Consider the following 25,799-nt stretch of genomic DNA (forward strand, 5'->3'; position numbering starts at 1 on the left):
CAAATAAATTAAACAGGGAAATGATAAGCTTTGCAACAAATGGTTCTGGAACAACTGGATATTCACTTGAAACAGAAATTGAACTCCAACTTTACCTTTTACCATATACAAAAATTAACGTGAAATAGACTATGAACTGAAAATATAGAAGCTAAAACTATGAAACTTTAAGGGAAAAAAAATCAAAAGAACATTTTTGCACATTTAGGATAGGGAAAGATTTCTCAGAGCACAGAAAACAATCTATAAAGAAAAAGTGATAAACAGGACTTCATCAAAATTAAAAACAATTACTCTTTGAAAGACACTGTATTAGTATGCTGATCCTGCCATAACAAAATTTCACAGACTGGGAGGCTTAAACAACGGAAACTTAAGTTTCTCACAGTTCTGGAGACTAGAAGGTGAAGATCAAGGTGAAACGGGTTTGGTTGCTCTTGAGGCCTCGTTCCTCGGCTTGCAGAAGACCACCTTCTCACTGGGTCCTCACGTGATCTTTCCTCCATGTTCATATATCCATTCCTGGTGTCTCCTTGCATGTCCAAATTTCCTCTTTCTACAGGGACACAAGTCAAATTGGATTAGGGCCTGCTTTACTGGCCTTATTCTGAATTAGTCACCTCTTTAAAGACCCTATCTCTAGCTACTATCCCAGTCTGAAGTGCTGGGAGCTAGGTATAACATAGGACTTTTGGGAGGACTCAGTTCAGCCTATAATAGATAGGAAGAAAATTTAAAAGCAAGACAGTGACTGGGATAAAAGGCCAATAATATTTACATCTGATAAAAGACTTGCATCCAGAATATATACAGAAGTTTTAAAATTTAACAGGACAACTCAACAAAAAATGGGCAAAAGACTGAACAGACACATCAGAAAAGAAGATATACAAATGACCAACAGGCACACAAAAAGAAGTTCAACATTTATAGTCAGAGGAAAACAAAAATTAAAACCATAGTAAGATTCCAGTTACACACTCAAATGAATAGATAAAATCAGAAAGATAGACAAAGTCAAGTATTAGCAAGAATGTGGAGCCATGGAAGTTGCAACACATTGTTGACAAGAATTGTATACTGGCACAACTACTTTGGAAAACAATTTGACAGTTTTAAAAGTTAAATATAAATTACCACACAATGCCACAATTCTACTCATATGTATTTAACCACGTAAAATGAAAATGTCCATACAAAGTCTTGCATATAAATGTTCTTAGCAGTTTTATTCATAATAGACAAAAGTTCAGAACAGGCCATACACCTATCAATGAGTGAGTGGGTAAACAAATTGTGGAATATTCACATAATAGATATTACATAGCAATAAAAATAAAATACTATTCATACACCTGGAAATATGGATGAATTCAAAAACACTATGCTGAAGGAAAGAAGCCAGAAACATATTAGTTCATACTATAGATGCCATATAACAAATTCTAGAGCAAGCAAAAATCATTTATAGTGACAAAAAGCAGATCAGTGGAGGACTAGAATTGGAAGGGGGACCACTGACCACAAAGGATCAAGGAGAAATTTCTGGAGTTATATAAATGTTCTGTCATGATTATGATGGGTATATGCATACACACATGTCAAAAATCATCAAGCTTTGTACTTTAATAGGTACCTTTATTGTATGTTAATTAAAACTCACAGATGATTGGATCCAATTCAAATGTATTAAATCCAAATTTCTGGGAAAGGGGTCCAGAAATGCGTTTTTATAAAATGCCATCCACAGTAGTTCTGCTTTAGCCAGACATGGGGTAATGCTATGGTCCAACTTTGGCCCAGTACAGGGATCCCTGTACTGCATCACTCTCAGATGGTCAAGCAGCTTCTGCTTGATAGCCACCCTACCTCCACCTCCTTTCCACTCTCTGGCCAGAGCTCACTCTCTTGTACAGTAGCCATTTCATTTCAGAACAGCTCTTTTTCTCATGATGGCACACTCCTCTCTCTTAGTCACTGGACTGCTGGAATGGTAGATCCCTATGGCCCTATGCTTTTCTCTGTTGCCTCTGCAATTCAGGGCTCTCTAGGAATATCTAAGAAACAAGGGGTCCAACCAAAGTGAATACATAATCTCTTATATATCTAAATTAATGTATTCAATTCACATGTGTTGTTGACTCATCATTTTCTTGGCATTGGGCTGAATGTTAAGGGTAGAATAAAGAATAATACTTATAATGATGGCTCCAACTCAGACCTTGGCTGGAAACTGGACACTTATATTTGAATGTGTTCTGTTAGAGGAAAATAAGTAGACAAGGTTGTGTAGTAGAGGTCCCCTTTGGTCCATCCCCAAAATTAGGGATACAAACTCTGCATTTGATGGCTCAAAAAATCTCTTTCGGTCTATTCCAAAGGCAATATCAAATCATTCTGTAGTGCAATCACTTAAACAGCCAGATTAGTTCCAGTGCCTATTTTTGCCCATCTCTCCTCATCTCTCCCAGATGTCCCAATTGTCATTGGGGGCCTGCTTAGGATTGTTCTCTTCCCTTGAACCACGGTATACATGAGAGTCCCAGGCCCCACTGGCTGGCAAGGTGGTCATCTGACAACCATGATGAGAAATGTGAAACGAACTTTTATAGAGGCAGGAAAAATATTCTAGGAGCACAGAGCCAGATCATCTCCATTTACAAAGTAGTTTTCACATATATTATCTCATTTGAGCTGACCTGTAATGAAAGTAATAGTAACCTCCATTTATTAAGTTCTCATCATGTCTAACTATTGTGCTAAGTGCACAGCACTTTTAAACCTCTTTTGAGCCTACAATTATGTGGTTTTTAAAAATATTTTATTCTCATTTGATGGATGTGAAAATTGAGGCTGAAAGAAATTAAGTAACTTTCCCAAGCTCACACAACTAGTAAGTGACAAAATTGGTATTTTAGCCCAGTTATGTGTCACTTCAAAGTCCATACTCTTTTAACTACCACTGTCATTAATGACCTTAGTTTAATAACGCCCTGCTTTAAAAAATAATAGTTTCCCCCCCCTTTCTACATTGATCCTTAAATGCTTTAGATAACCTCAGAAAGAATTGTTTAGTGGAGAACTCAATTGAATTAAAATCATGACATAGGCTGAGATTCCCTTCAAAATTCATAAATGTAAAGATGCCTTGTATTTTCAGGTAAGTATGTTCTCTGCAGTGCTTGGTAAGCAGGACCTTCTCCCATCCTTCAGGCCTTTTCTACTTCTTCTGTATGTCAAACACCTAGCCCTTCATTACAGCCTATCAACATTCTTCCTCCATTTTGAGAGTGAAGGATAATAAAGAGTTAATCAAGAACGCCTTAAAATGAGAAGTCAAACTCCCACTTACTACTTGATGAAGTATAATCTTCACCACCACAGTGGTACCTCACAGCCTTGAAAGTCCTGTGGTTCATGTGGAGGGGAATCTGGGTACCGTGTTTGGAGAGGACACACCTTCATCAGCATTAGACTCCTGGTCCTGGCTCCTCAGCACTGCCCGCTCTTCCCCTAGAAGAAGTGACTTCGATTTGCAGCTGCACTGTGGGACTTAGCCCCTTCTAGGATCTTCTTGGGATTTTTCTGCATGGAAAAAGCATGATTTGGACCTGCACTCTAGGCCATGAGTAGGCTTATTTGGGTAGGCCCTATCCCTGTGAACTATGACTGTAGTTTTCCAGCTGTCTGTTACTGAGTAGATAAGGTGACTTTTTAGATGCAGTATTAAAAAGACCACTTTTGCCATATACATAAGCCACATGTTCCAATCCAGGATATTTGTACTTTGTGATATTTGTACTTCATGAAAAAGATGAGTATCCTCTAAAAATATTAGCTACTACTTTACCTAATAATCTTGAAATCAAGATAGCATAACACAAAAACAGTTAATTTCTCACTCACATAAATTCCTGTCAGTGCTTGGGAAGGCTTTCCATGACTCAGTTACTCGGAACTCCAGGCTTCAGGAGGCTCTGCTATCTTCAGCACTTGGCTTCCAAGATCTGCCTGATTTTAAGTAGCTAAGTGGCAGATGGGGTAAAAGAAAGAATAGCAGATTATAGGGAAGTCTTTTCTGGGGCAGGCCTGACAACTGGTGAGCCTTCCTTCTGCTCATATTCCATTCATGAGAAGTCAGTCACATAACCTCATCTAATAGTAAAGGAGGATGGAAACTCTAGCTGTGTGCCCAGCTGAAGGGGAAACAGGTATGATCAACAGCTAGCCTTTCTTTGCCACATATCCAGAATATATAAAGAAATCCTACAAATAAATAAGAAAAAGCTAAAACAAACTAATAAAACGTAGGCTAAAGATAAGAACAGGAATTTCACAGGAAACATTAAAAATAGCCAACAAATGTAAACAGAGGAGTTAATTTCATTAGTAATCAGAGAACTAAAATTAAAACCACAATAAGTTATTGTTTTACACCCAATAGATTGGCAAGACATAAAAACTCTAATAATGCCAAGTGTCTACCCAGATGTTTAGTACAACAGACACTATCAGTTCTTGTCCATCTCTTTTGGCTGACTCCAGAGTTATGTTATGGCAGGTGAAGCAGTCAGATAAACTATCCAGGCTAAGTGCTGGCATGAGGTCAAGTAAAGGAGTGGCATAATTTGATGTTTAGAAATAGAGATACTGAGTCAAATTAGATTTAGGTTTGAATCCAGCTCAGCTTCTTGATAATTTTGTCCCCTTGAAATGATTCTTAGCCTCTCTGAGCTTCACTTTCTTGATCTGTAAAATGCATTAGTAATAGCAAAATAGAAGGACTAAAGAGCTAATGAGCACAAGTGCTTAGCATGGCCCTATATATTGGACACACTCAATAAATGCAAATTATTATTAGGGTGCAGGCTGCGAGAGTGAGGGGGGAGTGTTGTCAGAGGGAAAAAGAAGTGTCTTAATAATGTGCACTAAGAAATGGAGCCTGCTCAAGGCCATCAGTGTATGAAGTTGTGAAAGAGAACTCAACTTCCTAAGAACGATTTGGAATTGCTGAGATTATTGATTGGTTTGGATAAAATAAGTCAAGATGAGAAGGTTTAATAAACCTATGGTATTTATGACATCATAAGCAGTCACTGATGTTCAGTTAAAAACATTAGTTTCTAGAATATGTTATCCCTTGTATGTTAATAATATTACCATTTGGGTGGAGCTTAATATTTCATTTACATTGTCTTTCATTTTTTGTCTTCCATTTATTTTTCAGTTTTTATATTGAGTGATGGTTTTACTGAAACTGCTCATAATCAACCAATCCTTCTTACTACTTGCATTAAGCATTTACCATCCACCTATGTCACAGTTAGCCCAGTACCTGAACTAAATTATGCCTTTTCCCTAATCAACTAAGTCAACAAATCATTTCAACTGCTGCATGCAAAATCAAATTCCAGATCAATTCAGGATGGCGATGTGAAAGGTGAGACAGAGAACTCCTCCCAAAACCGCATATAGTAGGAAAATATAGTTAATACAACAAACCCTAAAAGAGCAACAGGAAAGGGCTGCACCAGACTGCAGACCTCAAGAAACAGAGTAATGTACCAAAGCCTTGATCTGGTGGGACCCAAGCCCTTCCCCCACCGCAGCTCACAAGTGGGAGGAAGAGAAATGGAGCGGGGAGGGGGTGGAAGTCTAAGACTGTTGAACATCCAGCCCTGGAGATCTGATTTGGAGCACAAACCTACATTGCATGGTGCTCTGGAGATTAGTGGGGTTGGAAAGCTAAGACAGGTGGAATATTTGTGAGACTGAGATTCCAGCCATTTGTAGAGGACAAGGATCCACACCTGGCTGCTCTGGGACAAAGGAAGGTAGGTGGTCTGAGAGGTTTCCTAGCAGTGAGAGGGCTGCTGAAGGGGCGGGGTTTGCATGGAGCTTGCTGCACAGGAGAAGGGAGAGCTGCACAAGGTTGTCTGGGCACACTCTTCCCAGCAGGTTGGAAACTCTGAGGGGTTTCAGGCACTCCATCCCCTTGGCTGGATACTCAGCTCCAAGGCCCCCCACTGTGATATGAAGCCTGCTGTGCCTTCCTCCAGGCCTGCCGGCATCAGCTCACAAACCAGCAATCACTTGCTGTCCTCAGGCCAGTCATAGGGAGGCCCCACCAATGACAGCTACAGATGCAAAGCACAGAGGCTTACACCTGTGTGCTCGGCCCACTGGCTCTGACACTGGAGAAAGGCACTGCAGCTGGGAAGCAGGAAACAGCTATTTCCTACCCCCAGGCAACAGTGCCACAACCCTGCGATCCCCAACCTCACTCCAGGGGCTGAGCAGCTCCAGAGACTAGCGTTTCTGGGCACTAGAGGGCACCACATAGAAATATGAAACATCAAAGGAAACTAGTTTGGACCAAAATTTCACAAACTCCAGAGAAATGGCCAAATGAAACTGAACTCACTAATCTTCCTGAAAGAGGGTTCAAAATAAAAATCATAAACATGCTCATGGAGATAAAGAAAAATATTCAAGGACTCAGGAACAAATTTAGGATGGAGACTCAATCATTAAGAAATTCCATATCTGAATTGCAACATACAATGGAGGGATTTAAAAGCAGATTAGATGTAGTAGAATAGATGGTAAATGGAATAGAAATTAGAGAAGAGGAATACAAAGAAGCTGAGGCACAGAGAAGTAAAAGGATCTCTAAGAATGAAAGAATATTGAGAGAACTGTGTGACCAATCCAAATGGAACAATATTCTCATTATAGGGATACCAGAAGAAGAAGAGAGAGAAAAAGGGATAGGAAGTGTCAATGAGGAAGTAATTGCTGAAAATTTCCCCAATGTGGGGAAGGAGATAGTCTCTCAGGCCATTGAGGTGCACAGATCTCCCAACACAAGGGACCCAAGGAAGACAACACCAAGACATATAATAATTAAAATGGCAAAGATCAAGGATAAGGACAGACTTTTAAAAGCAACTAGAGAGAGAAAAAACATCACATACAAAGGAAAATCCATCAGGCTATCATCATACTTCTCAACAGAAACCTTACAGGCCAGAAGGGAGTGGCATGATATATTTAATGCAATGAAACAGAAGAGCCTTGAACCAAGAATACTCTATCCGGCAAGGTTATCATTTAAATTTGAGGGAGAGATTAAACAATTTTCAGATAAGCAAAAGCTGAGAGAATTTAATTCCCACAAACCACCTCTACAGTGCATTTTGGAGGGACTGCTATAGATGGAAGTATTCTTAAGGCTAAATAGCTGTCAACAAGAGAAATAAAACCACAGCAAAGTAGAACAATTAATTACTAAGCAGATACAAAATCAAATCACCTATCCCCAAAGTCAATCAAGGGATAGACAAAGAGTACAGAATATGATGCCTAATATATAAAGAATGGAGGAGGAAGAAAAAGGAGGAAAAAAAATAACCTTTAGATTGTGTTTGTAATAGCATACTAAGTGAGTTAAATTAGACTGTTAGGTAGTAAGAGAATTACCCTTGAACCTTTGGTAACCACAAATCTAAGGACTGCAATGGCAAAAAAGTACATACCTATCGACAAATACCTTAAGCGTAAATGGTCTGAATGCATCAATCAAAAGACATAGAGTAATTGACTGGATAAACAACAAGACCTGTCTATATGCTGCCTACAAGAGACTCACTTCAAATCCAAAGACATACACAGACTGAAAGTAAATGGATGGAAAAAGATATTTCATGCAACTAAAAGCAGGAGTTGCAGTACTTGTATCAGACAAAATAGACTTCAAAACAAAGAAAGTAACAAGAGACAAAGAAGGAAATTACATAATGATAAAGGGGTCAGTCCAACAAGAGGATATAACTGTTATAAATATCTGTGCACCCAACACAGGATCACCTACATATGTGAAACAAATGCTAACAGAATTAAAGGGGGAAGAATGCAGGATCCCAGTTTCAAAAAGACATATGCACCCCTATATTTATTGCAGCACTATTTACAATAGCCAAGATATGGAAGCAACCTAAGTGTCCATTAGTAGATGAATGGATAAAGAAGATGTGGTACATACACACAATGGAATATTATTCAACCATAAGAAGAAAACAAATCCTACCATTTGTAACAACATGGATGGAGTAGAGGGTATTATGCTAAGTGAAATAAGCCAAGTGGAGAAAGACAAGTATCAAATGATTTCACTCATCTGTGGGGCATAAGAATAAAGCAAAAACTGAAGGAACAAAACAGCAGCAGATTCACAGAACCCAAGAATGGACCAACAGTTGCCAAAGGGAAAGGGACTGGGTGCAGGGTGGGTGGGAAGGGAGGGAGGGAGAAGGGGAATAAGGGGCATTACAATTAGCACACATAATGTGGGGGGCATGGTGAAGGCAGTATAGCACAGAGAAGACAAGTATTGACTCTATAACATCTTACTATGCTGATGGACAGTGACTATAATGGAGTATATGTGGTGGGGACTTGATAATGGGAGGAATCTAGTAACCACAATGTTGCTCATGTAACTGTATATTAATGATACCAAAAAAAATAAAATTCCACATACCACATGTTTGCATTCCCTTCTTTGCTTAATCAATAATGTTTATTACAAAATAGAGGTGAAAATACTTAAACCCTCTCAAGGGTAAATGTTGAGAATTGTGTGTAGAATGACTTAGCAACCCATGTATATCTAATGGATTTAAACTGTAATTCTCAAAGGATAAATCTTTGTGTATTTTAGAGTCATTATTGAATTACTACCTAGTCTTGTTTTCCTAATGCTAAGAAAGCCTACATTTTTCATTCCACTCTATAGGTCTGATATCCACCTTCCAAAGCTTTTTCAAGTTCCCAGGATCCCACAGCACAGCAACCCCACAGCATGTTCCCCTGTCCAAAGTGGTACCTAGAGGCTCAGGTTTGGTACATTTAGTCAACCTAGCCTTGACCCTATTAACAGTGTTGCTGGAATTGGGTCAGTTAACAACCACTCAGGGTCTTTAAGTTATTCATACTAGCCACAGTCTTCTCATTCTGCAATATTGTACTCAATGTGCCAAATTCTAGGACTTGAACAGGAAAAGAAAATGAATTAGATTCTGATTCCATCCCACACCCGTACCCATACATTTTATCCTCTGTCATTTGAAGTTAATCTTCCAAATTCTAGTTATCTTTTCCTGCCTGTCTCCATTGGCTACCCTCTGGTTGAGAATGCGTCAAGCTTAATTAGCATATTCAAATCCTTCCTTCCTTTCCACAATTACAGCTTGCAGGTCACACAAAGGTGACTGTATCACAACTCCTGTCCTTTAGGAGTTTACCCTCTGGTAATGTAGACAAGAATACACACAATGATATAACAGAGTGCTGTCGCATAACAAAGGGTGAGCAGGGAGAACTTTCAGTGGGAATGATGCCCAAAATGTTTCTTGAATGACAAATGAACTCCCAAGAAGAAGTCAGCCCATTGAGAAAAGCTCAGACAGCCCTTTGCTCCTGCATGAAGTGTCCTGGTGTCTGCTCCCTTGATGTTACCCTAATTCCCTGCACACTCACCCTCAGAGTTTTGTCAGTAAGAACCTCAGTTTCCAGGGTGTTGACAAGCTACCAAAAACACTGAAACACATGCCAGGGATATTTCTTAAAATTTTACAAAACATTCCAGATGAATTTCTGGTAATCCTGATAGTGATTGCCAGTCAGTCCATGAGTCACAAGTATTACTCGCTTCTCCTTGGCAATAAGGATATTTGGGGGCCAGATTTGGATCAATTTCCTCAGCCCATTTTTACAATGTAAAAGTTGAGGGCCTGCTGGGGTTCACTAAAATCCCAGGACCATTATATGAACTGGTCATGCTTGAGGATGTCTAAGAAATAGCCCTCTGTGAGTTCCGATAGAATTGAAAGTTAGGGATATAGAGATGGTGACCAGAATATTACCTTCATTACCATTTAAAATTGGATTGGAACATGTGGCTGATGTGTGTAGTGAAATGGTCTTACCAATACTGCACCTAAGCAGTCAGAGCTATGAACTATATGTCTAGTTCAGAGGTGCAGGGCCTACCTACCCCAGTAAACCTCTCTGTGGGCCAACAGAGGATCAGAACGCATGCTCTTTCCAGGCAGACAGACACCAGGAATATCCTAGAAGGAGCTAAACCACATACATGCAGTTACAAATAAAAAAATCATTATTCCTCCTGGGGAAGAGTGGGCAAGGGGCAGAGAGAAGCCAGGACCAGGAGACTAACTCAAAATGTTTGATTTGTTCCCATGTATTTATTTCTTTGTGATAAACATAAGGCTCTTAGATAAAGGGACTTACTCCTCAATCTCTGTTTTATCTCCAGTATTCAGCTCTATGTCTGATATATAACAGACACAAAACACTTGATTGCTGAATTAATTTATTTTATGACCTAAATTTTTAAATTCTAGAAATGGTAATATTCCACTATTTTCCCAATTACTTTGCCTTGACTCTGCTATTTTATCTTCCTCTTCTTTTCCTCTACTCTCTTTACCCAGGATTCTGAACCCATCCTTCTTAGACCATTTCCTCTTTCAGTCACATATAATTGATAAACTCATTATTATGTACTTTAGTATTAGAATAACATAAGCCTTAGAAATTAGTGTTAATGGAATTCTAATATGAAAAATTGAAATCAATTATAGAGATATCTTGTAGCCTGTATTTTTTTGTTTCTCTCTGAAAAGAAAAGGGAAGGAAGGAAGAAAGAGAGAGTGTTATTAAGGTTGGCCCCTCTGGTGTGGGTGAGGGGCTGGCCCCTTGGAGGGATCCTAGTACCAACTGCACTAATTAGAGGTAGTGTAGAATTTACATGCAGGGACTCTAGATCCATACTGCCTGGGTTTAAAATCTGAGTCTGCCACGAATCAGTTGTGACCTCCAATAATTTTCTTAACTTTCTGTGCTTCGGTTTCCTCATTTTTAAATTTGAGGTAATAAAAGAACCTCATAGGGTTGTGGTGAAGAGTAAAGGTATATAAAATGCTTAGATCAGTGCCTGATACATAATAAGGACTATAAGTGGTAGCTGTTAATATTACTCTGAGGAGTTCCCAGTAAGTTTAGGAGATAAATAGAATGAAGAATCTGGATGTGGAACTAGACGTAGCAAGCATGAGAGGCCACTTCAGAGAGGGCTGAGATGTTCTAGGATGGTGAATACTTGGCATCCATGCTTCTACTACCCCTACCAGTGCCTATGACAGACATTTTACATCAACTATGAAATTCATTCTCTTTACCGGGATGTAGCTTCAGAAACTTTTCCCTCAAAATCGTATCAGGTATCACTACGAGGCAATCAGAGCCAAAAATAAGAAGAAACCTATTTGCTGTCTCTGTTAGGGGCCTGCTCCAGGGTCAATTGCCAGGAACATGGCCATGATCTGTTTGAATCGGGTCTCTTGGGGGCCAGGTGCTGAGCCACCTGGTGGCGGGGCCTTTCTGTCTATTACCTTTCCCGACTTAAGTTCCTCCTAGTGATAAGAAGTCAAATTATGTTTTAAAGTAAGTAACAAGGGAAACTTAGATAAAGACAGCATGGCTGTGACAAGACCCAAGTGCCTACTTGCATGAATGTGAAAACAAGAAACAGGAAAGTGTCTGACAGGCTGAGGCACTTGTTTACTTTATTCATTTTCCAAAGCTTGGAGTAGAGACTCACTTTTCTTTTTTAAAAAATTCTCCTTCCCTTTACTATCTCATTTAATTTGTTCTTCTCAGGGACGACTGATACTGGGGAGAAAAATTAGAGAATTGTGCCAATGGCCATTGCAGTTCAATCTGCTTGAGCAGACTGAGCTGGTTATATCGGGAATTTGAACCTCTCTTTTCAGGAATGAAGGAATCAAGCTGCCTTTTACCAAGCTGATCAGTCTTATGTATTAAAGTGCTCATCTGTCTGTGTCTGCTTTTCTATATCTAGACCATTTTGGTAGAATAAGTACATATTATTATCGGGCCCTACCAAGTATGAAAGCCCTCCTGAAGACTTACTGAAACTGTTTTCCAAAAGCTTCTATGTAACTCCTACCCCTGAGATAAACTTTGCATATGGAGGTATTGACGGAGGAGGGAGAACCTGACCCTAGAATCTGATGGGGAAAGAGAGGTGTTTTTTCCTCAAGTGTTAAAATAAGTAGACTGAGCATATCAGCCTTACTTTTCTTTGGGCTTTACATCTCCTTCTCACTGCTGACTCATTTTTTAACCCATCCCCATTGGATGTCACTGTGGTATTTCCCCAGAGGAGCTGGAGATGAGGACTCTGCCTAGAGAGGCTTCAATTCCGGTAGCTTCCAATACCCAGCTCATCCTGCAGCTCAACATCATTTGCAAGTGGCCACCTCTAGAGGGGGCTAATTTTACTGTCTTAGTTCATAACATAATGAGGAACGAATTGTCAAATACAAAATTTTGTCAGTATCTCCAAAACGTATAAATTAAGGTACGGTCCCTTGTTCCCACACAATCAAGGGACCCTATAATTGTGCCAGAGGGCAGTCATATGGGGAGGCAACCAATCCACGAAGCAGGAGAAGGTTACTGGCAAAGAAGAGAGGTTTATTTGTTTGTTTCCTTAGCTCCTGAACACAAAATGCAGGACAAAAAAAACTAATGGATGCACTTGACTTTTCCAAATCCCTTTCAAAGGGATACTATTTTCCTCTTCAAATTTCCCTGATCCTTACTTTAATATATCTGATTCTACCTCAATAAAATACATTAGCAGTTAAGGTGATAAAAAAGGTAGACTGTATGGAGAGCAAAGAGGAGTCGCACAGTCCAACTTGACTTTCATACTTCACCAAATTTATAAGACATTTTCAACTCAGTGTTCACGTTTCCTCTGATATTCATTTGGGCTGAGGGGGCTCTAACCTACAGCTGGGAAACAGCTGTGCAGAATCTGCAACTCCTAGATATTTTGTTAAGACTTGGCGGATTCTCCGCAACATCTCAAAGTTTCCACATAATACTCAGCTAAACAGAACAGTAAATAATGAGCACTGATGGAATCAGACAGAAAAAGTATAGCTTCAGGCTGCCAGCTGACAGACGAACCACCATTCTCTGCAGGTAAATGGGGCTCCCGAATTATAGCCTGGGAAGGACAGAAATAAGGAGACGTTGCTGTCAGCCTGCTGCAGCCCTGAGCTCCCAACAGCATCTGGTTGATACTGTACAGCAATGCCAGGAAGAAAGGATGGGGATGGCAGAGAGGCCCAGCCCCCCAGTGAAAGGAACCCAATTCTGTTTTACAATTTCCAAGGCAGGATAAATACCAGGTCTCAGCCAGAACAGAAATAACCTCCTTTAGCAGTTTCCAAACACCTCCACTCCCAACTGCAAAGGGCTTATCAGGCTCAGCACTGGAGACTCAGCCTATGTTAAAAAGCAGTCTCCTGAGTTCTAATTAGTGAACTGAACAGGCTTAGAGGATGACTGGGATTAGGGAATTAAAATAAGACTGGCTAAGGGGCTGTATTTCACCTGCAGTCACCCTGAGGCCAGAGAACATATTAGGAAAAAAAAAGAAATTGGAACCAAAGTAGATCCAAATTGGTATGTCTCTGGGCAATATCATCTTTTTGAAAATGTCAGTGACCTCTTAAGAGGAAGTGAAAAGTACATAAGGTAATAAAATGCTTAGCTGAGACATTATGGAATCCCACCCCCCAGTGTCGACACCCCGTACCTTGTCCATCCCACATAATGGTTGGACATTGATTTTTCCCAAAATTTCCTTCTATCACGTTGCCATAGCTTGTCAGTTAAATGCATCTTTGTTTTAACTTCCAGAAAGTCAGCTTCATTTATCTAACCGCCCTCACTCAGCATAGAACTCAGCTCAAGTTAGGATATTCATTTCCTCTTTGACAAACAAGCCATGAGGAAGCCCAGCAAGAGCAGAACGGATGTGTGCTTTGGTATCCAACAGACTTGCTTTCGATACCAGTCCAGCGCTTGACCAGTGGCAGGTCCTGTTCACATTACTAGATTTTATCAGCCCCATCTGTAAAACAAGGAGATTACCAAACCTCACAGGAGTTGTTATGACAAATGGCAAAATGTGTCCAAAGTGCTCAATATTATTCCAGAGTCTGGAACTTGATGAAAATTCACTTATAATATTTTTTGCTCTTAATCATTTCCTGTTTTCCAAATTGCCTGTGATGTGCTATTTGTACTTTAATACTGAAAAATGTATAATAAAAAAAGAAGCCTAGTCTATCACCTTATGAAAAACTAGCAAACACCAAACTGTGTCTCAGGAAAACCAGTCAGATTCTAATGAGGGACAATAGGGCCTGGAGAGAATCTGAGGGAGGGTAGTAGTTATATTTGCTGGTTGGTCTCCTTTTGTTTGCAAACTAGCTACACAAGCTCTTCCTAAGTGTTGTCTGCATTTTCTGTGACATCCTAATCTATTCTGTGATTCCAAATGACAGTAGTCATAGGAGCTCTGCAGAAAGGCTCAAATAGAAGACACAAGCTTCAACAGACACAAAAGCCCACCCTATGGAAAGTTCTGACGTTCAAGTGTCACTGTGTTGGATCCATAGTGCTTGCTTATAACAGTTTATGTTTTCTTCAGCCTGTCCAGCTTTAAGGCTGACAGAGTACAGCTGATTTTTTACCTTCCAAGTTCTTTATTAGAAAACATTTTACATGACCACAGCTTAGATCTATTTTGTGAAGATAACAGGTGAGTCATGTGCATAAGGCTATGTAGGGAATATTTACCAAGGGTGTATTCTGTGTTCCTTTATTCTTTTTCCCCTAGAAGCTGAACTTTCATTTGGCTGTTCCAGTTTCTTGGAATAACTAAGGTAAGTTTCCATTTCCAAAGAAGTAATTAAAAAAGGAAATGAAGATGAAAAGGAGATTAGATAGTGGTCACCATCTTGCTGCCTAAATTCAAATGTTCACTGATCTTCAGGGCATAAAAGACACAGAAAAGATCCTCAGGACGTAATAAACACAGAAATGATAACATCTGAAGAGAAGAGGAGAGTGAGAACAAATTTAGGATCATAACAAGAGACTATATTAAGAAAACAGAAGATGACTGATAAGTGGAAGTGGTAGATTTGTTCTATTGAAAAACACCAGTATTTTCTGGAAGCAACAAGAGAACAAAAAATAAAAGTTTTCATTAATATACTTTTTTAGAAGCAGAGCACCATAGTCCAAAAAGAACTCCACTCTTAACTTCATATATGACACAAAAATGAATGCCTGCCACAAACAAATCAAGAATACAAAAATTCACTAAAATGATTATTTTAGGAGGGAAGAAAGGAAACTTTAAGCATGAGGAAACTAACTGTCTACTTATGCAGCCGAAAAGACCTGGTGTCCACGTTGTGGGGAGAAATAGAAAGCAACCTCATTCAACTCTGTACTCACCATTTTTGCACCTTACAAATTGATCCAGGTAGGAAAAGGACTATGGTGTTAAGTTCAGATTCTTCTGTATTGCAAACACGGGGTTGTTTCAAACCAACGCTATGTGGAGCTGTTGCCTTAACAGAGTTTGATGGCCAAGGCCAGAAATCCTACTATGACTCAGACTGGGGAGAAAAATATAAAGCCTCAGAGCATACCATGGACAGAGAATTAAACAGCAATGCCTTTGAGAAGACTCAAAATTTTAAAAAGAAATAACATCCACAATTTGAATTATTAGTTTACTCGAGCCTACTAAGAGACTTTCAGTAAGTTTCCAAATAAATGTTATAGACCCAAATGAAGTAGGCTGTTAATCAATTATTGGGAAAAATTCAGAATATCCTAACCTCTTACTGTATTTCTGCCAACACTTCCTATTTAGCTCATGCTGCTGCTGCTTCGATGTCTCTACTTTCTTACACTCCCATACTAAGCACTCCTGACCCTCTCTGTATGATCCCTGTATTTCTTCATAAGAAGTGCATCCATTCTTTTAAACTTGTTTTATTTTATGGTTGGTGCATTTTGTGTTCTCTCCAAGAAATTTTGCTTTTTCCACATCACATTTTCCCATGTTTTATTCTAGAAGCTTTATAATTTTAGCTTTTACATTTCACAATCCATCTTGAATTAATTTGAGTGTATAATGAGAGGTAGGGGTAGACATTACTTTTCTTTCATGTGGTTAGCCAGTTGTTCAAGCACCACTCATTGAAAAGATTTTCCTCTCTCCACTGAACTGCCTTAGCACCCTTGAAAATCAGTAGACCAAATATGTGTGGATTTGTTTCAGGATTCTATTTTTTCTGATGATGTACTCGTCTGCTTTTAAGCCAGCACCACACTGCCTTGATTATTATAGAATTTATTATAACCAACTTTTAGATTTCATAAGTAGCTTGATACAGGGACCTAAGACTTAAGTTCTAGGACCAACTTTGGCATTACCTAGCTGTGAAATTTGGAACAAGTGATCCAATTTCTCCATGTCCTAATTTATTTTTCTGTATAATAATAGAAAAGCAGATCAGGCTTGCAAATTAAAATACTTCACAGAGAAGAAATGGAAGCAACCTAAGTGTCCATCAGTAGATGAATGGATAAAGAAGATGTGGTACATATACACAATGGAATATAATTCAGCCATAAGAAGAAAACAAACCCTACCATTTGCAACAACATGGGTGGAGCTAGAGGGTATTATGCTCAGTGAAATAAGCCAGGCGGAGAAAGACAAGTACCAAATGACTTCACTCATATGTGGAGTATAAGAACAAATAAAAAACTGAAGGAACAAAACAGCAGCAGAATCACAGAACCCAAGAATGGACTAACAGTTACCAAAGGGAAAGGGACTGGGAGGATAGGTGGGAAGGGAGGGATAAGGGGGGGGGAAGAAAGGGGGCATTATGATTAGCATGTATAATATGGGGGGTGTGGCATGGGGAGGGCTGTGCAACACAGAGAAGACAAGTAGTGATTCTACAGCATCTTACTATGCAGATGGACAGTGACTGTAATGGGTTTGTGGGGGGGACTTGGTGATCAGGGGAGTCTAGTAAACATAATGTTCCTCATGTAATTATAGATTAATCATACCAAAAAAAAAATACTTGGCAAATAATTTCAATCAATTAGTCTGGAAGTTATACACAATAGGGAATGGTAGATAGTGATCCAAAGCTCATATCCAGTCTAAAGATGAAAGTTACTATACAACTCTAACTTGCAGGAGTATATACTTCCTGCTGCTGCACCTTCTGGGGTTTTTTTCAGAGAATCCAGAAACCTGAATTTTTATGCAAAATCTGATTTTTAAAGCACTTTGCAGGTCAAAGAAAACACAGATGTTCAGCCTTTGAGCTGCCAGTTTAAGATCCATGAGCTAGCAAATATCTCAGAATGCTAATACTTATTTTACAGAGTTATTATGAAGAATAAATGAGGCAACATATGAAAATTCCTAGCATTGTGCCCAGTACAAAATAAATATTTAGTAAAAATCCTGTCTTTTTTTCCAGATTAAATATTCTATAACCTGTATCCCAATTTTCTACCATTAGGCCTGATTTTCTTATAAGCTAAGAGCCATTTCCTCCCTCAAGTACAACCATTAGCTCACTCAACATTGAATTCACAATCTCTCCTGTGTTGGAAACTTCCAGTTGTCCCTGAAGAACCTTCCTCTACCTTTCCCCAGCCCAGTCTGCCTTATGTGAACTTCATACAAGCTTTTTTGTCATTGGCCGGTGGGGACATCAACAAATGATTTGAGGGAGGGAGAAGAGTGAGATCAGAGTATGTATTCCTTCAGTGCCCTACCTGCTCAGTTACCAGGGTTGACTATGGCCTAAAGCCATACTCTCTTAAGACCACTCTCCCTATAGAGCCAACCACTCTCTCTGGGTTCCATTAACCATTTTCTCTTGTTGCAGGACAAGAGGCGGTTAATAGCTTTCATATACATATATGTATATATATATATATTTTTTAATTAAGGTATCATTGATGTATACTCTTATGAAGGTTTCACATGAAAATCAATGTGGTTACTACATTCACCCATATTATCGAGTCCCCCCCATAGCCCATTGAAGTCACTGTCCATCAGTGTAGTAAGATGCCACAGAGTCACTACTTATCTTCTCTGTGCTACACTGTCTTCCCCATGACCCCCCCATACACACACCATGTGTACTAATCATAATACCCCTCAATCCCTTTCTCCCTCCCTCCCTCACCCTTCCCCTTTGGTTATCGCTAGTCCCTTCTTAGAGTCTGTGAGTCTGCTGCTGTTTTGTTCCTTCAGTTTTGCTTCCTCATTATACTCCACAAATGAGGGAAATCATTTGGTACTTATCTTTCTCTGCCTGGCTTATTTCACTGAGCATAATACCCTCTAGCTCTGTCCATGTTGTTGCAAATGGTAGGGTTTGTTTTCTTCTTATGGCTGAATAATATTCCATTGTGTATATGTACCACCTCTTCTTTATCCATTCATCTACTGATGGACACTTAGGTTGCTTCCATATCTTGGCTATTGTAAATAGTGCTGTGATAAACATAGGGGTGCATATGTCTTTTTGAATCTGAGAACTTGTTTTCTTCGGGTAAATTCCTAGGAGTGGCATTCCTGGGTCAAATGGTATTTCTATTTTCAATTTTTTGAGGAACCTCCAAACTTCTTTCCACAATGGTTGAACTAAATTAGATTCCCACCAGCAGTGTATGAGGGTTCCCCTTTCTCCACATCCTCGCCAGCGTTTGTTGTCCCTTGTCTTTTCAATGTTGGCCATCCTAACTGGTGTGAGCTGGTATCTCATTGTGGTTTTAATTTGCATTTCTCTGATGATTAGTGATGTGGAGCATCTTTTCATGTGCCTGTTAGCCTTTCATGTTCTTTTAAACCCCGTGTGCTCATTTAGAAAATCATTCAATTTGAGTGTGCTGTGTCATTTATACAAAGACATGGTCTAATATGCCAACCCTCACTCCCAATAGAATTCCCTCCTCTCTACCCTTTCTCGATCAACAGTGCTACTATGCTGCCAATTAGCCAGCCTTAAAATGATGGTCCCCTAGTGCAATGGAAGTGTTCTCATGGTACCCCTATGCCTCACTCATCCCTAAGGAAAAAAGGCAAAAAACTACCTGCCAAAGAGCAAGGGGATTGGTTGAGTTCAAGGATACTGAGTTTTCCACATTTTCTAGGAGTGGAATTCCAAATGGAATAACATTTACTGCTTTTGTGGCTTCAGTTTCTTTTCTCTCTTTCTTTAACCAGGTCAGAAGGGAAAGGCTCAGGGCTGCTGTGTGCAACCCTTCTTTCTCTCCTTTGTGCATATTTTCCTTTCCTTCATGCCTGAAGCTTCCAGCACATTTCCTCTGGCACTTGAGTACTCTCTAAATTGGTCTTTCCACACCATGAGTGGAAGATCTTCTGTCCAGGCTGAACTTAATAACTATAGAAGGCTGTTTGGCCTGCATTGGATCTAAGCTATAAATAAACTGCTTCTGGTGTTTTACAGAGTTTTCCACATGGTTCACCCTAGTTTAATGCCATTTTGCATTGGAATTTGAAGCTGAAGTCTCTGCTAATAACAGTATTCCTCAGCTTCCTCTTGCCCTTTCCATGTAACTTCCTTAGTGGCCTCAGAAGCCGGAGGCTTGGATGGACTAAGGCAGAACTTACAGACTCATGATTATACTAACATAAAATTCCAACCCAACATATAATCAATATAAAATATTTGGCCATCATTTTCACTCATGCCAATTCTTTCTCTCTGACAGTCACTCCATCTCATGCCCTTTGTTTCTTGCTTCAAAGGCCACTCATATCCACCTCCTGTTCAGCATTCTTACCTCCACTCTGTTCATGTTGGCCCTAACTTTGAGAGCAGAGCCAAGTTTTCCCAGGAAAGAAATTCCAACTTTGGACCCCAGCTTTGGCCTGTGCCTGAGAATTCCAGCCTTGCCTTCCTGACAGCCTTCTCTATGGATTTTGGACCTGCCTGACCAGTCCCCACAACTGCTTAAAGCTAATTTCTTGTAATAAATCTCTTAAAATATGTATCTGTTACTATGTTTCTCTGGTTTAACACTGAGAGAAACAGATTTTGACAGAAAATATCTATATTGCCTTGAACAGACTGTTAGTAGAAATATGGATGTTAATGACTCTACTTGAGAGGATAAGGAAGTGAAGATTCTGATAGGGAAAAATCTGTAACATTTTAAAGAATACCTTGTTCATAAAAAGATATCATAAAAATGGCAAAAGTATGGACATTAAAGGCACTTCTGAGGAGGGCTCAGAAGGTAATGATGGACATATAAGAACTACAGGAAAAGGTATTCTTATTATCTAATGGCAGAAAGCTTACTGGATTTGTGTCCTATAATTATGTGGAAAGTTGAATTTGTAAGCAGTTGAAGTTGAAAATTTAGCGAGGGGTTTCCTAAGCATTTTTGAAGATCAGAGTGGTTTCTTTTTTATGCTTATAGTAAAATGTGAGAAGAGATAGACAGAAGAATTGTTAAACAAATTCTGATGACTTGGGAAATTCTGTCTATCCAGATTGCAAGAGATGTTAAGGTGAGAAGATTCACTGTCAGAAAAGCTTTCTCTGGAGGTAAAACCAGTGGTGTGACTGGACAACCTTTTGCTAATGCCTCAGAAGGATCAAACAGAATATTCAATCAGACAGAGGTACCTTGGGAGAGATCAGGCATATGACTCATGAATCTCTTTAGCCATCTAAGTAGAGGCTAGGAATAGATACGGGATTATCTAGCAAAGATGTGTAGAGGAACCTCTTATCTAATGGAGTAGATTCCTAAGACACAAACAGGAGATCTACAAAGATCTTGAAAATTTTATACCAGCAGAAATACTTGCAGCTTAGACTGAAAGGGACAGAAAGAGGATGAAATGAAAGAAGGCTGTTGGAGTCCCAAAATTCGACAAGACAGGAGACAGGCTGAGAAACCACTCAGCTGAAATACATGCTATCCTCCATGAAAAAGGAAGAATGACACAAAGGGTGGCCTTGGGCCCTGAAACTGAAGTCTCACGCTACAGAAGATTATTTCTAGGCCTAAATCTAATGGAGTTTTGCTCTGCTGAATTTCTAATTTGCTTAGGGCAAATGGTTCTTTTTCCTTCCATTTTCTCCCTTTTTGTATATAACTGGTGTCCTATGCCTGCACCACCATATTTGGGGAGCGGATCACTTGTTTGCTAGCTTCACAGGTCCACAGATGATGAGAAATGTTGCCCAGGTTAGAGTGTATGAGTCTTATCCATACCTCATTTAGATGGTTTTGGTGATGAGTTGAGATTTGGGATTTTTGAACTGATAAAGTTAAGATGAAGTATTTGTTGTACCTTGAATTAATGATGTAATGGGTGAGACTTCCGGGGATGTTTGGATAGGGTTAATGTATTTTGTATGTGGGATGTCATGAATCTTTGGGGAAAGAAGAACAAACTGTAGTAGATAAAATAAATGGCCCACCAAAGATATCCATTCCCTAATCCCAAGAGCCTGTAAATATGTTACTATATATGACAAAAGATTTTACAAATGTAATTCATTTAAGGAGCTCTGGGTGGGGAAATCATCCTGTATTATCTGGGTGAACCCAATGAAATAATAAATGTTCTTATAAGAGGGAAGTAGGAGAGTCAGCGACAGAGAAAGGAGGTACGATTATAGAAGCAAAGGGTTAGAATCAGAGATTCAATGATACTGCACTGCTGGCTTTGAAGACTGAGGAAGGGTCATGAGCCAAAGAACGCAGGTGGCCTCTAGTAGCTGGAAAAGGCAAGAAAACAGCACCTTCTGAGGAAGTGTGGTCCTGATGACACTTTGAATTCATCCCAGTTTACTTTGTATTTCTGACCCCCAGAACTAGAAAATAATCAATGCATATTGTTCTAAGTCAACAAGTTTGTGGCAATTTGTTAGGGCAGCATAGGAAAGAAATACATATCTTATTCATGACTCGGTTCCTACCTAAATGTAAACCTATCCAGGCCTTGGCTTGAAACTTGGGCCTAAGAGGAAGCCTCTTCTAAAGCCAAGTTTACTATTAGCTGCACAAGACAGGGTAAATAAGAGTTTCAAATGTATATAACAGAGGAAGACACACACACACACACACACAGAAAAATATACCAAGCATTCTCCCATATAGACATCTTTAACTTCTGCTACATGGAAACAGAATGAGAAGTCACACTTAAAAGTTCATGGATTTCTAACAGATACTGACGCAGTGATGCCCCCACTATTAAATAAAGCCTAGTCAGATTAGTATTTAAAATAATAGTTAAAACCTTTAGATTGGGAATCATACTGCCTGGGTTTGAACCAGCTCATGACTGTGACCTAAAGCAAGAGGGTTTTACCTCATCATGCCAGTGTTCTCATCTGCAAAATCACAGCAGTAACTGTGCCTCAGTACAGGGTAATTGTGAGAAAAGACCTGTCATGAGATTGAAACAATGTCTGCATTGTTATGGAGGACAGGAGGGAGAAAGAAAGGAATGTACACACACACACACACACACACACACACACACACACACACACACACACACACGGCAGGGGTGACATCACAATAATTCCGAATAACATGCAATGTGTTGCTGAGCTCAGAGTAAGTTCTAATTGTATACTTATTTATTGAGATGTTTGACAGCTCCAGATATCCTGTTTTTTTCCTTTAGTTGACAAAGAGACCAGATCTGGGAAGGACATAGAGACAAACCAAAATCTTCCTGCTAACTCAACTGAAAGATCCAAGGAAAGAGGAGCAGAGCTTACTAACTGTTTTGGGGTCTCCTCTCTAGTTTCTGAAAGGCACAGGGTGTACTCTGATTAATGTCTGAAATACTATTTCAAATCTTTGCTTATGCTCTTGAAATATGAATTTATTTCTATAAGGTAATTTCTCTCCCAGGGTCACTCTCCAGAGAAAAAGAATAAATGTCCTATTAGATTCTTCCATAGCTGAAGCCTGCAAATACAAGTCAATAGGAATCAAGAGGTTGATTAGCCTGTCATCAAGGCCAGCCTCGGGTAAGCAAATCAGGCAGTACCTTGCTAATACTGATTTAAGAGGCAATGAGAATATCCAACTGTCCCAGACTTCCATCTACCTACCTTCTGGAGAGCCTCTTGCACCTATGATCTTAACTATGCTTTCTTATTATTTTTATTTATCAATTCATTTGTTCATTCATTCATTCTTTAAACATCTAAAACATACCCACACATCCTGTGTTAAGTTTTATAGGAATTTATAGAGTTGAAAAAAAATTGTCCCATCCTTAATAAACAAAGGTATTAGAGATCTTACTAGAAATGAGGATAGTAAGTATCTGCTTCACAGAGTATTGTGAGGATTAAATGAGATAATGAATATAAAGTCCTTCTACAATTCCTGTCACATGATCAAGAACCAATTCTGGTTACTACTTTCATCAGCACTGGTAAAGTTGCAAGGGATTAGAGAACTTCAAGTCCAGGGGTTCTCAAACATTTGCATACATCAGAACCATGTGCAAGGCTTGTTAAAACCCCAGGTGCTGGGCCTCACCGTGTGTGTTTCTGACTCTAGGTCTGTCATGGGGCTTTAAAATTTGCCCTTCTAACAAGTTCCCAGATAATGTTGATGCTGCTTATGTAGGGTCACACTTTGAGAACCCAGCTCTATTACAGCCTTCTCATTTTACAAATGAGAAACTGAAGCTCAGGAGAAGTAACTTGATTTGCCCAAAGACTCACCAATAATTACCTCTCTTGACCCCCACCTATCATTATTACTCTACTGTCCCTCTCTGATAACTGCATATTATATCAGAGATTTTTACTCTATTAACCTTAAAGAAACCAGTATCGCAGGTATGATAGGTGTTACAGATGTTTGTGCATGGATATGTGAGGAGGCGGTGTCTGTGAACAAGGCTGTACAGGTGGTCACCCAAGCACAAGGCCGTCAATCATTTTGAAAACCAATCATTAGTTACCCATTGCTAAATAACAAATCCTTCCATTAATTTTTTTTTTAAATCATACTCTTCTAATACAGGGAAGGCCCAGGGCTGTGAGACATAGAATCTTTAAACCTAGAAGCCCAAACAATGAACATTTATTATCTCAATTTCTGTGCCTCAGAAATTCAGGCATGGCTTACTGGAATACTCTGCTTCAGGGTCTTTCACAGTGTTGCGATCAAGGTACTGGGCAGGGCTCTGGTCTCATCTGAAATCTTGACTGGGTAAGGATCTGCTTCCAAGTTTACTTACATTGCTTTTGGTAGCAGTTTCATAGGGCTTTTGGACTGAGGCCCTCAATTCCTCACTACCTGTTGGCCAGAGGCCTCCCTCAGTTCTCTGCCAAGTGGGCCTCTACAGTATTTTAGCTTGCTTCATCATAGCCAGCCATATGAAACAGTATGTTGGCTAGACAGAAGTCATAATCTTTTGAGACCTGATCATAAAATTAACATCCTGTCACCTTTGCCATATGCTGTTGGCTATAAGCTAGTCACTGGACTCAACCCATATTCCAGGCATAAAGGATTACACAAGTATGTAAATACTAGCAGTGATGATTGAGAGCCATGTCCCTCTGTACCACTCATGCAAACCATACTCCCCATTTCACAGATGAGGAAACCCACCCAGGCTGAGATAATCAGTGGCTTACATAAGATCATGTAGCCAGTCTCTATCCTTGACTAGAACCCTGTTGCTTTTCCTATTACATTTCTGTCATTGCTTTTCCTATTATTGCTATTTCCTATCAGTTCAAAGTTCTCTCCATTTGATCTCCATTGCAGATATCACAAATGATACATTGATTAAAAACAAAAGAACGCAAAACACTTCTGATGGAAAGGAACTTACAAGTTTATCAGACCAAAACTGTAATTCAAATAGAATTTGGGAGGCATTTGCCTAATCATTATTGACTCAAGAACCCAAGAGATAAAAATGCAATATAATAGTTCCAATGAATAATCATTTATTTGGTGCTTTGTTCAAATAACACAAAGATAAACATAAACATTTTCTTTTGTATCTCATACAGTCTAGGAGGCAATTTCCCTTTCCCTCTACCAAGAAAACATCTATCTTTTCTTGACCCTGTGAAGCTCTCCTATGTATTTCTAAACTAAATGTACCTTGTAAATATACCTATAGACTTCCTCAAGAGATACTTATTCCCTAGACATTTGACTAGAAAAGGCTAACATACACACTCATTTCAGTTTCAGTAAACATTTATTTACCACTAACACTTTTTAACATATATGCCAGGCTCTAGGACATCAGTACTGAATGAGATAAAAGGGGTTATTGCTCTGATAGTCTGTGGGTAAAACTGTAATATTTCCAGAATATCTCACCTGGCTTTAATACATCTGCATATCAATAGGCATTCAGAGGTGGAAAGAAGTATGGCTTTAGTGCTTTGCATCATTCCTCAGGGGTGGAGAGAAGTTCATCTCCATATCAATGGGCAATTACCTGGGCAAGGAGGACTTACCTGTACCTGAGAGGTGAGGGGTGGGCCGGTTTTGCTTCTGCTGGAGCAGAAAAGAGAGAACCAGCCCCAGACTGCAGTTTATAAGCAACAATGTATTTTAAACTTTATTTCTCCTTTTGACTGACTTCAGTTTTTAGAGGTATTTTGCCCCGAGATTTCCTTTCCCTGGACTTACATAGTCCTTTACATCTAATAGGGAAAATAGACATGTTTTAAACATTACAGATAATTCATTAATGTGAAAAATGCTTTAAAGGT

The sequence above is a fragment of the Manis pentadactyla genome, chromosome 9 (genome assembly GCF_030020395.1).
Source record: "Manis pentadactyla isolate mManPen7 chromosome 9, mManPen7.hap1, whole genome shotgun sequence".
Classification (NCBI taxonomy): Eukaryota; Metazoa; Chordata; class Mammalia; order Pholidota; family Manidae; genus Manis; species Manis pentadactyla.